The sequence below is a fragment of the Neophocaena asiaeorientalis genome, unplaced genomic scaffold, assembly GCF_003031525.2.
Source record: "Neophocaena asiaeorientalis asiaeorientalis breed wild unplaced genomic scaffold, Neophocaena_asiaeorientalis_V1.1 scaffold169, whole genome shotgun sequence".
Classification (NCBI taxonomy): Eukaryota; Metazoa; Chordata; class Mammalia; order Artiodactyla; family Phocoenidae; genus Neophocaena; species Neophocaena asiaeorientalis.
The window spans coordinates 649,330-667,050 of NW_020172187.1; positions in this window are offsets into that span (position 1 = coordinate 649,330).

The following is a 17,721-nucleotide window of genomic DNA, read 5'->3' on the forward strand; positions in this document are numbered from 1 at the left end:
TTTTTTTATATTGGCTCTCTTAGTAATCACTCCAAAACAAAAAGAACAAAAATATCTCTCAACTGGTGAATAGGTAAAGAGCTAAAACAGGGAATTTCCTGGCAGTCCAGTGGTTAGGACTCTGCAATTTCATTGTGAAGGGCTTAGGTTCAATCTCTGGTTAGGGTATAGCCAAAAATAAGAAAACAAAAATGAATGTGTTACACCCAAACAGTACAATATTCTTCAGCAATAAAACCTAGTGAAACTGATACACAAGACAATAAATGCATTATGATAAATTAAATAAGCTATACTCAAAAGTCAACATACAGGACAATCTCATTATTATGACATTGTGTTATAGGTAAAACTCTGGGGAAAAAAACTCAATAGATGTTTGTAATTGTTATGTGTTGGGGGGTAGTTTGAAACAAGAGTGCCTGAAGTAATTTTTTAGTGTGATGAATGTGTTCTGCATCTCAATTGTGTTGCTGTTATATGAATGTATTCTTTGTCAAACATTCAGAAATATATACTAAAAGTAATTAATTTTACCACATGTAATTATACCCTAATATTATATATTTCTAAAACAATGAAAATTAAAGAACACTGTGTTTAACATTATGCAAGTTCAAGCTGGGAAATGTCTTTTCCTCATCCTGCTTAATCCTGGATCTTGTGCATGTCATCTCACACACCAAGGCTTAAGCTGTGAGGAGTTTTTAAAATGTACATTTCACTCATTTTTAAGTATAATACTGACTCAGAAAATGTTTCCTTACATGCTGACTTTATAATATAATATGTGAGTAGTAGACAAGTCTTCTGGAAACAAATCACTAAACATCATCTCTGTGATAACTCTGAGATGGTCATATGTGAAGGCACCTACTCTCACTTCTGGTGACCTTTAAGTACAGCAAGGACAAGTTGTCATGAATAAAGAAGAAGTGGACCATAAAAGTTGTTGGATTGAGAAGTGTTCCTGTAAAAGTAAAGGATATACAAATATGTACAGATTTTATGGTGTGTTTGGCTATGGCAAAATACTTCAGAATTTCTGCAATACAGAATGTTTCGAAGGAGAATGTAAGCATCATGCCTGGAGAAGTTTATTACTTTTTTCATGACAAGAAGACATTCATCATCTATTTTCTCATTTTTTTCCCCCATAGGATTCTTTTCCTTCACTATCTCTTCACCACATTAATGGTAGAAACAATGAGGGAAAGAATTCTGGTGTAAAGGACAAAAGGGCTGTTTTTCTTGTTTGTTTGTTTCCCCTCACTCCCCTCACGGTGACTTAATTACCATGTAGTCTTCTGCACCAGTGCCAACATTTGGGGAAAAAAAAATAAAAAGTTTTATGTATAAGCTAGTTAACAAATTTAGTTTAAAAAGTTGGGATAAAAAATTATTTATTACTGCCAGTTAAATCTATACCATATCATTCCTAATATAAACAATTACATTTATTTACCACTAAAATAGTTTAAATTACTTTTGTAGGCAAACTTGTAGACTTTGAAAGCAGGTCTGAAGTTAAAAATCATAATAACTATATTTTATTCTAATTTCAAATAGTGTCCCTGTTGTATTTAAATATAATTGCAAAAGATATTAGCATTTTGTGAAAAAAAATCACTTTGAATTTTCTATTATTTTTATAGCAATTAAATGTTTGTAAAGACAAATTAAGGCTTTTAAAATGGTGTAAAAGGGCTTCCCTGGTGGCACAGTGGTTGAGAGTCCACCTGCCGATGTGGGGGACACGGGTTTGTGCCCCAGTCCTGGAGGATCCCACATGCCATGGAGTGGCTGGGCCCATGAGCCATGGCCGCTGAGCCTGAACGTCTGGAGCCTGTGCTCCACAACGGGAGAGGCCACGGTGGTGAGAGGTCCGCATACCGCAAATAAATAAATAAATAAATGAATAAATAAATAAATAAAATGGTGTAAAACTTAATTTAGAATCAGCATTGTTTCTTCAGTCTTTTTCACAATTTTCTTGTGCTTGTTTTTTAAAAAACTCTTCAGATATTTATCAATTTACCTTTTAATTTTGTTGCTTCAAATCAATGTTCAATCACAATTTCAAGCTATACAGAAACAATAAGATGTTGCCACTGATTGTGGAATAAATTGCAGCTGTTCTATTTATAAAATGTGTATAGAAATGAAATAAATACCTTTCAATACCAAGGTTGTCCACTAAGTTTAATTATTTACTTTAAAGTCCCCTTTCAGTAACTGATTTTTTAATTATTTGTATCAAGTTTAATAATAAGTATGGTATAGTAAAAAAAAATTCTAGTCTTTAAAGGTGTTTTGTATGTATTAATCTTGTTTTCAGATTTCCTCAGCTGAATAAACATATGGATAATGAACAAAATTTTAAGGTAAAACATTTTTAAGTGTATGTAGTAAGTGTTCCCTCTCACCAGGTGCTGCTTGCTTTTGCCAGTGCAAGTCAGCAAATAAAATGTGAACTATGCTATAACAACTGAGATCTGGCTTTCATGATTAAATGTTTGTCAACAGATTTTTTTGGGCTGTTTTTAAAAAAAAATGAAGGTAATTAGGAAAGTTGAAATAAATTCCATCATAGTAAATCAAATATGCCGAATAGTAAAAGGCTTACAAAAACCTACTGGGGTTATGTGATCATTTTCAATAATTGTGCTTAGCAATTAATTCCCAATGCCAGACTGTAAACTATATAAGGCCAGGATAAAGATTATGTGAAGGGTGTCACCTCTTTCTTCATTATTAGGAATTTAAATCTTTTGTGTTCACACTAAAATGTCTCTACATTTCTGAAGTGATAGCTTAAATAGAAATTTTCTTTTTTAAATTTTTCTTAATATTTCGACTTGGAAAATATAAAGAATACTACTCAAAAGGTCACTAAATCCAAAAATGTTGTAACAAATAAAGGACAGGCAATATACTCCTTCTATTTTGGAAGTTGATACAGTTACAGAAAAATAATCTGGGGTGCTGTGGCTTTCTCTGAACTAATTAATAACATTCTAATATAAAAATATTACACATAAATGATAATCTTTAGTATTCTTCAAAATAACTTGTTTATATGAATTTTTAATTGAAGCATTTCTAATGGAATTCTAATTAAATAAGACTTACTGCATATGCATTTATCAGTTCTACCTTTTCCCTAAGATGCCACTTAGTGATATTATAGAAAAGGAAAGTATATGGGGTTTCAATAGGAAAAATAATTAGAAAAATTTCAGAAGAAATTTTAACAGACTACAGGAACATTAAGTGAAGATAGAGGAGTGCTAACAGATGAAATAAGTTGGCAGAAGCTGCAGCTTAGAACATTACACAGCTTTCTTCAGGGAAGATCAGTGATCCTGCCCAAAGAAGCTAGGGGAGGCTTTGGATTGGGAAACACTAGGAATATCATAGGTAAGTCATGAGGTTGAAAACCAGGGAAATTATTTGAAGTTACACAGGACAGTTAAACTATCAATTTCCCTCCCTCACTTCATATTGAGAATGCCAAAGAGCTATGAATCAATATTTTCTTATAGAAACTGTACTTGGAGCAAAGACTTCCACTTAAAGTGCAGCAAGGCAACTAGCTCTGAGACCAGACTCAGAAAATGAAAAATGACTTTGGAAATATCCTTCCCACATAAACAGAGTCCTTAGTCACAAATGCTAAACATCATTCTTAAATATAATTGGAGTATTTTGGATCAACAGATGTGAAATTAAATGAACAAGATGAAAAAAGATAAACAAATGATTAAACAATAAATCTGTTACTGAAGAAATAGAAATAATTCCAGGAGGAGAATATAATTTTTAGAGATCTGTTATTCAGAGAGTCAACAAGGAGATATTAAAATTCTAAAGGAGAACAGAGTGTTACAAAAAGTCTTTGTAAAAGTGCATAAAAATATTTTAAAACATATATATATATACAATATTCAAATTAAGAGATAGATTTCCAGTTTCAGATCTAATACGTTAAAAAATTGGAAATTGACCAAGCATAGCAATAAGAAAACAGCTGAATGAACTAAAAATCAACACTTTTTATTAGAATATCAGAAAACCAAGGTCAAAGGTAAAACCCTATCTAGATATCTGAAGAAACAGGTGAATACAGAGACCAAAAGATGATTCTTAGAAAGGAGCCATAAAATTAATACATTGGTAAATTGATAAAATTGGTAAACCTCTGACCAGGTTAACAAAGGAGAAAAAGGAGAAAAGACACAGTTTATCAATAGCAGAAATAAAAGCGGGGACATCTTTACTGATCCTAGACATAAAAATAATAAAGGAATATGCAACTCAATACCCATAGATTTGATAATTTAGATGAAATGGACCAATTTCTTATATGGCACAAACTTCAAAATTCATACAGGAGAAATATATAATCTTAATATCTATATCTATTAATGAAATTAAACCAATAATTAATAGTCTTCCAGCAAAGAAAGCACCAGGTACAGATGGTTTCACTGGTGAATCTTACCAAACATTTAAAAAATAAATGATACCAATTTTCCACAAACTCATCCGTGAAATACAAGCAGCAGGAATACTTTCTCACTCATTCTCTGAGGCCAAAATTACCCTAATATCAAAACTAGCAAAGACTAGCAATGATCAATAATTTGAATTAAGAACATAATACCACTTACAATCGCATTAAAAAATAAATATTTATGCATAAGATAACAAAATATGTACAGAAACTGTATATGGAAAATTACAAAACCCTTGAAAGTAATCAAAGAATATCTGAGAAAATGGAGACATCATGTGTGTTTGTAGACTGGAACACTCAATCTTTTTAGAATGTCACTTCTTCCCAATTTCATCTATAGATTCTACCTAATCCAAATAAAAATCACAGCAAGAAATTTTAGATACTAACAAACACATAAAATTTACTTGCAAAGGCAAAACCCCAGAGTATCCAGTACAATACTAAAGAAGTAAAACAAAGTTAGATGAGCAACACTACCCAACCTGAAAACTTGCTATAAGGTTACAGTAAACTAGAGATCATGGCATTGATTGACAAATAAACAAATGGAACAGAATAGAGAGTTCAGAAATAGAACCATACAAATATAGTGAACTGATCTTTGCCAAAGAGCAAGGGAAATTCAATTCAGAAATGATAACTTTTCCTCAATGGCACTGAAAAAATTGGGCATACATATGCAAACAACAATGAACAAACAAACAAAAAAAAACTAGGCACAGACTGCACCCTTCACAAAAGTTGAACATAGATGATAGACCTAAATGCAAAACTTCAAATTATAAAGCTCTGAGGAAAAACAAAATAGAAAATCTTGATGGACTTGGGTTTAATGATGAGATGTCAGAAACAGAACAAAAAGCACTATCCAAGAAACAAAAAATTGGTAAGGATTCATTAAAATTTAATACTTCTGCTCTGTGAAAGACACCCTTAAGAGAGTGAACTGATAAGCCATAGGCTAAGAGAAATTATTTTTAAGATACATATCTGATAGAGGACTTGTATCTAAAATTTTCAAAGAACTCTTAAATTGAAACAAGTCAAAAGAAAATCCCAATTAAATAAAGGACAACTGATTTGAAAACATACCTCACCAGCGAAGACATAAAAATACAACAAAGAATATGGAAAGATGTTTGACATAATTTGTCATTAGTACATTGAAAATTAAAACAACAATGACAAATTCAATTGTATAAACACATATTCCACAGTACACATATTAGATTGGCTAAAATTTAAAAAAATAATAATTGACAGTACTAAATGTCAGTGAAAATACAGACCAATAGGAACTCTCATTCATTGCTGGTGGTAACACAAAATAGTTCAGCCACTTTTAAAGACAGTAAGGAAGTTTCTAACAACAACAAACATATTACCACATGATCTAATGATAATGCTCTGCCATTCTCATACAATTAAAATATATGTCCATGCTAAAACCTACCAGTAAATATTTATAGCAGCATTGTTCATAATTCCCCAAAACTGGAAGCAATCAAGAAGTCCTTCAATAGATGAAGAGGTAAAGAAAGTCTGGTACATTTATACAATGGAATGCTGTTCCACAGTAAAAGGAAATAATCTATCAAGCCACAGAATGACATGGAGAAACTTTAACTGCATAGTGATAAGTGAGAGAAGCCAGTATAACAAGGCTAAATGCTATATGATTTCATTTATTTGACATTCTAGAAAAGGCAAAACTATAGAGACAATTAAAAAGGTCAATTGATTGCCAGAGTTTCAGAATGGGTGAAGCACAGGGGAGGTTTAGGACAGTAAAACCATTTTGTATGATACTATAATCAAGGACACTTGATATTTTGCATTTCTCAAGAACTATAGAACTGTAACACAAAAAGATAACTTTAGTGAAAGCAAATTAAAAAATATATACATTTAGGGGGTCATGGGATCCCAGGAAAGAATGCAGACTGTGGCAAGAAAATGTAACTGAATTACAAGTATATGAAAGAACCTCACTGAACGTGGTAGGGAAATGTGCTGATTTAAGTATTTGTGGAAAAGAATGACGTCTGTAAAACTAAAGGCAAAATTAACTGTTCATAAGGACTTTAGTCTTTAAAGTTGTTTTCCATAGAAGTATGGGTTAATCTTTTTGATACTACTATGTATGTATACTGGAAATGAATGCTAAATAAAAGGATTCATGATACTGGGAGCTAGTTTCTCATCATTGCATTTGGGGACAAATTTAACTTAATATATATACAAAATGTTTTATGTAGAAGGTATTATAGAACATGTATATACACTTTTTTTGTTTGTTTTATGTTTTTTGCTTTCTCACCTTATAGGGTCTAAAATAAACACCCCAGCAGCAAGCAGCACACTTACTCCTGGATCTTGGTTTCAAATACCATTCTCCAGTAAATGCAACTGGGGCTCCTTGGAGAAATAGTGGACTCTAAGGCTGGGGCAGAAAATACACAAAAGGAGCCTGGAGTATCTGATAATGCCAGAAAGTAAGAAGTACTCATAAAAGAAATTACTGATGGGGATATGTCAAAGGGAAACAGGAGCCAAATGAAAGAGTCCCCAGTGGCTAAGGCAGGGAAAATTTCAGCAGTAGAATAAAGTAGTACTGGATTACAACCCAAAACATAAAATATGTATGAGTGTGTATATATATAACTAAAATAATACATTGTGGAAAGAAACAATCTCCCAGGCAGAAGAATGCCAAATAATTTATCTAGACTCACTCTAGAAAAGGAAGAACATCACTCTCCTTAAGAATGGGCTTCAGATATTGACTTCCTTTCAGAGTATTAGAATTCAAAGAGAAAAAAAAATGTGTAATTTTACTGTGAAGAAAACTTACAAACACTACTTCAGCCAGATGATTAATGTCAACATCAGCAGTCATAAATCATGGATAGTAATATGATATGGTATGATGGAATAAATAGCCCCAGTATAATACTGAGGAAAACATCAGAAAAAAATCCAATAAAGGGGCAACTTACAAATTATTTGATCAGTATTCCTCAAAATACTCAAGGTCATCAAAACCAAGATTAATCTGAGACATCTGACAGCATGGCAAATAAGTATAAAGTAGTACCCTGGATGGAATCCTGGGGAAAAAGAACATTAGGTGAAAACTAAGGAAATCTAAATATACTACGGTCTCTAGTTAATTAAAAATTTTGAAAAAAAGAAAAAACTTCCATGGTTCTAATAATATGACATTCTGAAAAAGGCAAAACCATGGATTCAGTAAAAAGATCGTTGGTTTCCAGGAGCTTGTGGGGAGAGGGTAAGGATTAAGCTTGGTGAAGCACAGGGGATTTTTAGGGCAGCAAAATTATTCTGTATCATAATGTGATGTTGGATACATGATATGTGCATTTGTAAAAACTCATAGAATTTTACAACACAAAGATTGAAACAATGTATGCAGATTGAAAAACAATCGTTTGAGGGGTTGAAGACAGACAAGAGATATTAACTATATAATAAATGTATGAAACAACCATATGGTAGGGGAAGAGGAGACAATGTGCTGATCTAAGTAGCTTTGGAAATGAGTGGAGTCCATAAGACAAAAGGAAAAACTAACTGCACACAAGCAAAGTACTCATTAGACAAATACAAGCACTATTGATAGTATTTATCCTCAATATAATGTGATGAAGTTGATCAAGTTGTTTCCCATGTGGGTAAAGAGAAACAATTCTATATTATTATACATATATACTGAATTGAATAATTTCATGAATGGATGGCAGATGGTGAGTTTCTCTGTTGAAGTGGATATCCACAGAAAAGCAATGGGAGCCTAGAGTGAACCATGTGGAAATGGGTTAGAGGTGGATATTCATTATAAGCTCATGTTTAATGTAATATAATTGCAGATGCTTACAAAACACTTAGGTATATGTACCTAGATGGATTATTACACATACATATATTTCCTTTCTCTGTTAGCCGAGGGGGCCTAGAAGCACTGACACTCCAGTAACAATGAACATACCTAGTAGCTAGATCGTGGCTTCTAATGCCAACCTCTAAAAAAAAGGAATTGAGGCTCCTTGGAGAAATGGCTGATTCTAAGACTTGGGCTAGAAATATACAAGATGACCCTGGAGTATCTTATAATACCAGTAAATAAGGAAGTGCTAAAAAATATAATTCCAATAAATAAATAATAATAAATAAATATCCATAATTCCAGTATAATCATGGAAAAAAATTCAGATGATTCCCAAGAAAGAGGCATCCTATAATATACCTGATCAATACTCCTTAAAACTAAGTTCATCAAAAACAAGGGCAAACTGAGAAATTGTTACAAATGAAAGGAGCCTAAGAAAAAACAACTAAATGTAATGTGGTAGTCTAGATGAGATCCTAAAACATAAAAAGATATCATATAAAGACTAAGGATATCTAAATAAACTATGCATTTTAGCTAATAATAACATAACCATATTTGTATATTAATTCTAACAAAATGCACCATACTAGTATAAGATGTTAATAATAGGGGAACATGGTATAAAATATACGGGGATTCTCTGTATTATCTTATAAAATTTTCTGTAAATATAAAGCTTAAAATATTAAATCTATTTTTAAAAAGTGAAGGAGAGATAAAGACTTTCTCAGGCAATAATAACTGAAGAATTTCACAGCCAGTAGACCTGCCCCACAAAATATGTTGAAGGAAGTTCTTGAAGTAGAAGAAAATTGATGCAGTTTAGAAATTCTATATGTATAAAGAAGGACATCAGAAAAGGAATATTTGAAGTAAAATATAATTTTTAATTTTCTTATATTTAATTGCCCTAAAAATAACTTACTTTAAGCAATAGTTGTGACAATGTGTTAGACGTTTATAGCTTATGTAAAAAGGAAATGAATAGGCTGGGCCCATGAGCCATGGTCACTGAACCTGCATGTCAGGAGCCTGTGCTCTGCAACGGGAGAGGCCACAACAGTGAGAGGCCCGCATACCAAAAAAAAAAAAAAAAAAAAGAAATGAATAACATAAGGGACAATGCCACAAGAGGGAAAAATTGGGATTATTCTTGCAAAATACATTTTGTCTATCCTAGGGCAACCACCAAATTTTTTTTTTTTTTTTTTTTTTTGTTTAGCTCCACGGCATGTGGGATATTCCTGGACCGGGACATGAACCTGTGTCCTCTGTATCAGCAGGAGAACTCTCAATCACTGCGCCACCAGGGAAGTCCCACCAAAATATTTTTTAAAAAATATAAATGAAATGTTCAGAGAAGAGATTAAATGGAATCATAAGTGATGCTCAGTTAAAACTAGGAAAGGCAGAAAAAGAAATTATAAAGAAACAAAAGCCAAAAGAAATGAATAACAACAATAAAATAGCAAGATGACAAATTCTAATCTAACTATATCAATAAACACTTTAAATGTAAGTGATATAAACATACCAGTTTAGTGACAGAGATTATCTAGAGAAGATGCAACTACATGCTGTCTATAAGAGACCCCCTTTACATATAAAGACCTACTTTAAACATGAAGATATAGGGTAAAAGTAAAAAGATAAAAGGATGGAGAAAAATATACCGTGATAAACTAATCAAAGAAAGAAGAAGTAATAGTAGCTTCAGATAAAATTGACTACTAAAAAAGGATGGTAATCAGGGATAAAGGGAAACATTACCTAATGATAAAGGGGACAATTTTCCAAGAAGATTTAATAATCTTTAACGTGTACGCATGTAACAACAGAATGTCAAAATGCATGGTGCAATAAACTTTTATAACTGAAAACAGATATAGACAAATTCACAATTATTTTTGGAGATGTCAGTGTCCCTTGCTCATTAATTGATGTGTTATACAGGCAGAAAATCAGTAATGATAAAGATTATTAAACAGAATTCTTAATCAACTTAACCTAACATAGAATTTCTTCACAATATTTTTTGCCATGAACTAGTATGGAAGTCTGATGAAGTCTATGGATTTCTAAGAACAGTGTTTTTAAATGCATACAAGAAATACACAAGATCACAAAGAATATCAATTATATTGAAATGCAGCTGACAAAATCTTTTTAAATATTTGATATATAGCAATATAAGTGTTTCTTACCAAAATATCAGCAATATCTAGTAATTGATATAATAATTACTATAATTTTAAAGTAACAATATGGGTAAAAGGTATTGTCAGGTGTCTATAACAGCTTTGATGGAGGTGACAAAGCCTCACATCTCAGATACAGCCAACTCTACCCTGGTTTATTACCTACAGCCAAATTTGAACATACTGCATACTACTAATTTGAAGTTAGTGAAAATAAGAAAAAAACATATTTTCATATTTCTCATTTGAGTTACAGATCTCTTAAATTCTAGTCATGAACTCAGGGTTAGGGACTCCTGGTCTAAAAGCTTTGAACAAGCTAAACATTATCAGACTAAAATTGGACTAAGTTAAATCCTAGAGTGACTTTAACAAGTCAAGATGTAAAATTTTCTGTCTTTGACCTCTGGAGGTTAAAAGTAACTACTCTGATAGTTGGCATCTCCAAGAAAGACTTCATGAGACAAAGGAGGTTATTTATATGTTTAATTGGTTTGCTGAGTATTTAATATCAGAATGGTTGTTTAATAGTATTTTATTTAATTTTACATTAATCTAAAATGGTTATTTAGAAATAGGAAGAAACTTTCATTGATCATAAAAATTTATAAATGTAATAATCCTGCAAGTTTTATCAATATATGTAAAGAGTTCTATTAGAATTTTCTTTGTTCTCTTTGCCATTTTAGTCTCTCAGAAATCTGAGAAACAAAGTGTTATACTAGCCCATGTACCCATACATGGAGTTATCTGTCAGGTCACCAATAAATTATAATGTATTACTAAAATTGTTAATATAATCAAAGAATGATTTTACCCTTTAGTGGACACCTAAGATTTGTCCTATTTATTTATTTATCAGAGCTAGTTTGTAGAGGAATAAGAAAATCAGTTTGAGATGGATTTCTAAGAAAAAAATGATAATGATTCATTACTCTCTTGTGAATAAGCAGTATTATATTAAAATTACCAAATTTTGAACCACAGAAAGAAAATATGCTTTTGTAGAGTTCTTGTTAAAATATTTAATCACTAGTACATTGGTTTCTTTAAAGATTTAATGTCAGTGGATATACTATATCACTATATTACACTTTGTGGCTTTTGAAATTTTAAAGATGAAAGGTGCTTTCCAAGCACAAAATGCTATCATATAATTACATGTCACTTTTTATTAAAAATAAATATAAGTGATCCTCCTGGGCTGTTATCATTCGGTTGTTGATGAAAACCAATTTCATTTAATGTAAATAGCATTTACTTTAATAAGAATAACTTTTAAAGATATTTTTAATGTGGTATTTGTTCAAATGAATAAATAAAAGTTTAATTTAAAAAAAAAGCACAACATTTGAACAGCCCTCTTTCTAGCAAGGAAAATTGCATATATAAAACTCATTACTTTTACTTGTTTTTCTCACATTTTGGAATCATTCCTTTTATAAGTGGAAGTTCACATGTTCACATAAAACCATGTATATAATTGTAATAAACAGTCTTATCTGCAAGAGATTACCAAATAGCCAAGTTTTCTCCTTGATGATTTCTATCAAGAATAAAAATTTCCCTGGAAAATAAAACATAATTAGAGATTTTAGGTAGATATTTCAAGCATAAAACAATATTAAATATAAAGAAATACATATTGATATAAATATGGCTTCAGATATCAATATAGATGTATTCATAGAAGCAAGTTCAACTATCTCTTTAGAAATTTGAAAATATTTTATTAAAAAATTATACAAATTCAGTATTTTACATTTTCCCTACTATTTGCTTCCTCAATAATTACATAATTTGGAAAAAATACAATATTTCAGTATGGCATAAGATGCTGTTATCTTCTGAGTGTGTCACCACTAAATGAACACAGTCGGGCTTTGATGTTCTGAGCAGTTATACCCTGTACTCTGGTTCCAGAGTCAGCTGACTGGTTGCATACACGGGAAGTCTGAGACCTGACTCTCAGGTCCTTAATTCCACAAACTTGTTCTGTTTGATATTCTGCCTCTGATGACACCACTTCCAATGATAATAAGAAATTCTGTAAGACGGACACTTGCACAAAGTCTTTAAGTTAGTGGCTTGCAAACAACCCAAAATTATGGGACAAGAAGAAACAGAAACTAGGCAACTTTTAAAATATGTTAACATGGCATGAATTAAAAGTGCACCTGCCTAATAAAGAAGGTAGCTATAGGAGAATTGCCTGTAAAGGCACATAAGCCAAGTATTTGGGTTAGAAAATTTCCATATGGATATAGAAAGACCAAGTTCTAGAACTTGAGCTTGGCTTTTACTGAAGGAGTTTAAAACTTTGTGTCAGGGCTCATGTTAAGCTGTTACTCATTATCTATAATATAATAATATAATAATTATTTTACATGATATATATTATTATCGTAATATATAATCATTGTCTTAATTGCTTTCAGACATTGACATTTAACTTTCTCAACAATCCCATGTTATAATTAGTAAGTTCTCCATTGTGTGCTTGAGGAAATTAAAGCTTAGAAAAGATAATTCTTTCTTGAGGTCAATTTTTTCTCATATCACACATCCAATAAATTAGCACAGATTGTCAGCTGTACCTTCCAAATAGGTCTAGAACCTGGCCACTTTTCACTACTTATACCACTGTAAGTGTGGTCTGAACCACTATCTTTTATGGCTAGAGTCTAGACAATTAGAATAGTTCCTAATTAGTTTCTTTGCCCTTGAAACTTGTCTCCTCTTACTCTCACATCATCTATTCTCCTTATAGTACTGCTATGGACTGAAAGTGTGTGTCCCTCCAGAATCCATATGTTCAAGCCTTAATCCCCAATGTAATAGTATTTGGAGGTGGGGGTCTTTGGGAGATAATTAGGCTTAGATGAGATTGTGGGTGTATCACCTTTGTGATAGGATTAATGTCCTTATAAAAAGAGGCAAAGACTCAAGACTGACCTCCCTTTCCCTCTCTCTCTTCCCCTCTTCTCTCTCTCTCTCTATCCTGTGAGGTTACAATGAGAAGGTGGCCGTCTACAAACCAGGAAGAGAGCCCTCACCAAGAATCTGACCATGCCGGAACCCTCCTCTCAAACTTTCAGCCTCCAGAACCGTGGAAACTAAATGTCTGCTGTTTAAGCCACGCAGTCTATGGCATTTTGTTATAGCAGCAGAAACTAAGACAAGTAACAAGAGTGATCTTTTTGAAACTGTTAGATAAAAAAATGGAGCTAAATTCAAGGTCCCCTTTGTTCCAAAGAGTCAACCCTTATCCTATATTAATGACTGTAAATAAAAATCATACTTAACTTCTATGAGTAAAAAATTCTACTTAAGTATTATAAAATTATTTATTTAAAAATTTTGGCTTGATAATTTGTTAGTCATCCCTATTACTGCAGTTGATTGGTTTCTAATTCTATTAAAAGAGATTTACTTCAAATAGCCAGTTAATAAAATCTCAGATTAGTGAATTCTCATTATTCCAAAGAAATTTCCATGTAGGCCTTTGCACTTCCATATTCTCCCCCATCCCTGCTGTGAATCAACTTGGATCACCCTGAGGACTCATTTATGAAATCTTCTATGTTATCCTAAGATTAAAATTGGGGTTCAGGGCTTCCCTAGTGGCTCAGTGGTTGAGAGTCCATCTGCCGATGCAGGGGACACGGGTTCGTGCCTCAGTCCGAGAAGATCGCACATGTTGCGGAGCAGCTGGGCCCGTGAGCCATGGCTGCTAAGCCTGTGCGTCCAGAGCCTGTGCTCCACAATGGGAGAGGCCACAACAGTGAGAGGCCCGTGTACCACAAAAAAAAAAAAAAAAAAAAAATTAGGGTTCATTAGTAATAAGTATTCATCCCTAAATATATCAGTGACTTCAGTATGCTTTAAACCTAGACTTTAGATGTAGATATTTATTAAACCTCTTCTTCATGAAAGAGGAATATATTTAAGAACACACTCATTGTTAATTGAGTCCAAAAGTCCAAAAGAGCAAGTGCCAGGTGGTAAATTATTTCAAACCATTATACTCTTGAAAGCATATTCAGGCATTTCATTTGTGATGAAAGTGGGTAAATATTTTTGAAACTATTCTTCTGTCACTTCCCCTCTGGTAAGAGAAGCAGTCAGAAGGCTGTCAATGTGCTGCGACAGACAGAACAAATCACAGTCACAAGACTTGACTCTATGGCATTAGTCTAGTCTGCAATTCTTTTAAATTCTGATGAAATTCAATTTTTCATGCACTGACACTGATGGACGGTTGTTATTTTCAGACCCAGTGATTTAACAACAAGTCACCAGTGTGAGAAGTGCCCGGCTAACATGGCGGCCATTGCAGCTTTGATTGAGATTCCTGCTGACACAGGTCAGGCAGAGCCACTGACCCGGTCAAGCGGTCCTGGCAGTTGGCCTCTTTCTTGCTTTTGTGCTCTAAAGAAATATGAACCTAATTCAGACCATGCAGCATTGTGGTGGTAATCATTTCTAATGGAGTGTGGTTATAAGATGTTGCAGAAATATATATATATATATATATATAATGCCACCCTGGTAATACATCTTCTTTCCATAGAGCAAACAGTGCCCTATTTGACAAGAATGGCCACATTCATCTAGATCTGCCTTGGGTGCTAAACTTTGCATGGTTGCCGAACTTATTTCCTAAACAAAAAACAGTAGAATGCTAAAATATGTTGGAATACAAAAAAAAAAAAATTCTACTTATATAAGGTTTGAATGCCGATATATCTTTTTTAAAAAAATATTCAGATGAGCATCTGATTTTAAATATCAGATGAGCATCATTCAAAGAACAAATGCTTTTGTTATATTTTGTTTTACCTGGTTTTTAAAGGCAGGCAAATATTCATGACACCTATAGTTAGTGGTAAAATGTGTAATAAAAACTGCTAAAATGCCTTCTTCAAAACTTAACTTACAGGTATTACAACTGGTTCTTCCTATGCAGACTATAAAGAAGACAACAATACATGGTAAACGCAGTCTAACCCTGTGGTAGAGAAAGACAGCTTCCAATTCAACACGCATTCTCTTCCTCTTCCTTAGTAACACAGAACCAATTTTACTCCGTGTATCTATGTGTCCATTAAAAAAATCTTTATATTTTGCAGCCTTCTTTGACTTTAGTAGTGAATGAAACATAAGTCGAAGGCACTGGTTAAAGCTTATGAGACCACTTTCTGAAGGGGCCAAATTTAGTTAATAAGTCCCTTATTTTCCTCCCTACTTTTGCTCCCTTGATACCAGAAATAAAGTTATGGACTTCAGTAAGCATCTTGTGACAGTTTGGTGACCTCAGGTAGGGAAGTCATACACTAAGGATGTCTGTGAGCTTAAAGACAGAGGAGCTACCATAGACTGACTTTCTCTTGTTTTCTTTATGAGAGAAAAATAATAGTAACCTGTGTGAGCCTTGCTATTAACAGTCATCCTGCTAGCAGCAGAATTTCATTTCTACATTATATGACTCCAGATTCTGAGAAAGGGAAATTTCTCTCGTTACACTTACTCATGAGAAATTGTGGCATTGCCCTGCTGGCATTCGATACTCTCAGAGAATTGACTAGACCCATCATGACTAGAGACACCATGTTGCCGGGCAGAACAGTGGCCTCCACAAGCCCTGCCTCTCAATCACTCTCTACCTTCTCCCTGAAGGTAATTGGGTATTAATGACCCATATGTTTGTACAGTAATTCCTTACCTGTGGTTGAATTTATATGACATAATTGAATTTCAGTAAGGCTAATGCTGTAAGATAATTCACAGTATCTTTTTGCACATGAAAATTATGGATTATATGGAAACTTGGGCTGAGAAAGAAAATATCTGCTTTCTCTGAAGTGGGGAATGGGAACTGCGCCAAAGATCACATATCGGGAGGGACAGCTGGACAAAGTGAATTGGAAGTTTTGGTTCCAACTCAATTATTTTGTTTCTTGCAGATTCTGTTTGTATCATCTATCTTAATTAGTAAGCACTTGAGAGCAGGATTATATACATTGTAATTCTTCTGTGATTAGATGTCCTTGGGATAATTATCACTTAATCTTTGAAATAATTTTTGCATATTTGGTGAAAGGAAATTTGTTAGAAAATGTGTACCTTCAAAAATTTTCGAGCATGCCAGACAAAGTGACCGTGGCAGGAGTGTAGTTTATGAATATCCCTAAATCATCCTATAACATATAACATAACAAAAAAACCCAAAATATAAAGAAAATTATTATAACCAACTCAGGTAATAAAAACAAGTGACACAGTAATTCCATGAGCTGCCAAATACATGCAGAGGACTCCAAATCACTGATAGCAACACTCCCAGGAAAGTCCTAGAAAATGATATCTGATGGCCTAACTATAAACTTAAAAAAAAAAAAAAGTTCAAAATCTTATGGGAAATGTTGTGAAAACAACTCCTGAAAGACACAAAAGTATCTGAAAAATATACTCTTGAATAAGAAAATTCAACACCGTAGCTATGTCATCCCTTCCTAAGTTAACTTAATGCAAAACCAATAAAAATACAAGTTTTTGTTTTTATTATTTGTGTGCTTATTTTGTCTGAGTCAGAAATATTCACTATAATAATCAATTTGAAGAACAAGCAAGCAAGAATAGCCAGGAAAATCTTGTAAAGGAATACCAATGTGGGGTGCTATTTTTACCAAATATTCAAACTCATTTGAAACCTCAACAATTAAAATGAATACAATGTTGGTGAATAAACAGAAGGAGGACCAATGAGAAAAAAAAAATAATATACCTACCAAGTTTTATATAAATGTAATATACAATGAAGTTAACTTATTTAATCTTCAGGAAAAACATCTTCTTAACAGTTTTATAGGGATAACTGGTTTATTATAGGGAATACATAGTTGGATATATTTCTCCTAATATGCACAAAATTAATTCCAATTTGATCAGATGTTTTAATCTAAATATCTAAAATATTCAAGGAATAAGAGAAAACATGGCAGGACATGGAAGAAACCTAAGTGTCCATCGATGGATGAATGGATAAAGAAGATGTAGCACATATATACAATGCAATATTACTCAGC